General features: G+C 37.1%; 1 long non-coding RNA gene across 1 annotated transcript; it reads right to left on the reverse strand.

Annotated features, from left to right (window-relative positions):
• On the reverse strand, positions 1 to 731 carry LOC122341932. Its single transcript, XR_006250504.1, has 4 exons — positions 633 to 731; positions 368 to 504; positions 177 to 269; positions 1 to 82 (listed from the first exon to the last, which is right to left on the reverse strand). It is a non-coding gene; the product is annotated as an uncharacterized LOC122341932 (long non-coding RNA).
• Between the last annotated feature and the right edge of the window lie 205 nt (positions 732 to 936).

Below are 936 nucleotides of genomic sequence, written 5' to 3' on the forward strand. Positions count from 1 at the left end.
CCCGTTTTGGGTTCTTCCTTGACAAAGTTTTAAGGCGCCAAGAGATAAACCCGGTCCCCTTCTCTGGATCATAAAAATGTTCCTTTTAGAAAGATAAGATGTTTTAGTAAGGTATGACATCAGCATATATTCAGCAAAAAGCATATATTCATATATAATTTAAAATGTGTTCTTACATAGCCCTTTGCTGAAAATGGGTCTCTCAAAGAAGGAAAGAGACTAACAATTCCTAAAGCATAAGTCTCACGCTGTTTTGGGTGGGGATCCTCCTATAAATTGCATATATATAAAATATTTATTTTTAATGTTGACAAAGCCTTTATGGGAAGCAATTTGTATTTATTGTGTTTGTGCACTGAAATCTTACCCGTAAGTCTCTGTCATGTGACTGACAACAATATTGACAAGTTGGCGTCTGGTGCTGTGCTTCAAAGTTTTAGTTGCCTGGTATTCCTCCAAAACTTCCTCACCACCAGATTGTTTTTCCAGGGCATCTTGGATAGTCTGACATTAAGCATGGTTGTAGTAATGTTGAATAAAAATGTAAAATGTAAAAATAAACAAATAATAATAATAATAGTAATAATAATTATTCTGACAAATTAACCATAAGGTAAAACATGTATACATACCTGTTTTGCCTTTTCAGCATCCAATGTCTCTCTGCTGCAAGCCCGTGGAGACTGCCTGTTCACTGCTATGTCTGCCTCATCATAGTCAGCTGAAGAGACTAAAAGAGTATCAGTGCATGTGCTGGGGGTCGAGGATCTTGTTGGTGTATTCACTGAAACAAAATCAACAACAATTTTCAGGTTTCTGAAATGCTTACCCTCTGGCAGGCCAGCAGAAAGTTCTTCCAGACATTTAACAGTTAAACATAAATGTGGATTGGCTTCAATCAGTTCTTGGAAGATGTCCTCCTCCACATTGGTGTCT

This window comes from Puntigrus tetrazona, chromosome 3, assembly GCF_018831695.1.
Source record: "Puntigrus tetrazona isolate hp1 chromosome 3, ASM1883169v1, whole genome shotgun sequence".
NCBI lineage: Eukaryota > Metazoa > Chordata > Actinopteri > Cypriniformes > Cyprinidae > Puntigrus > Puntigrus tetrazona.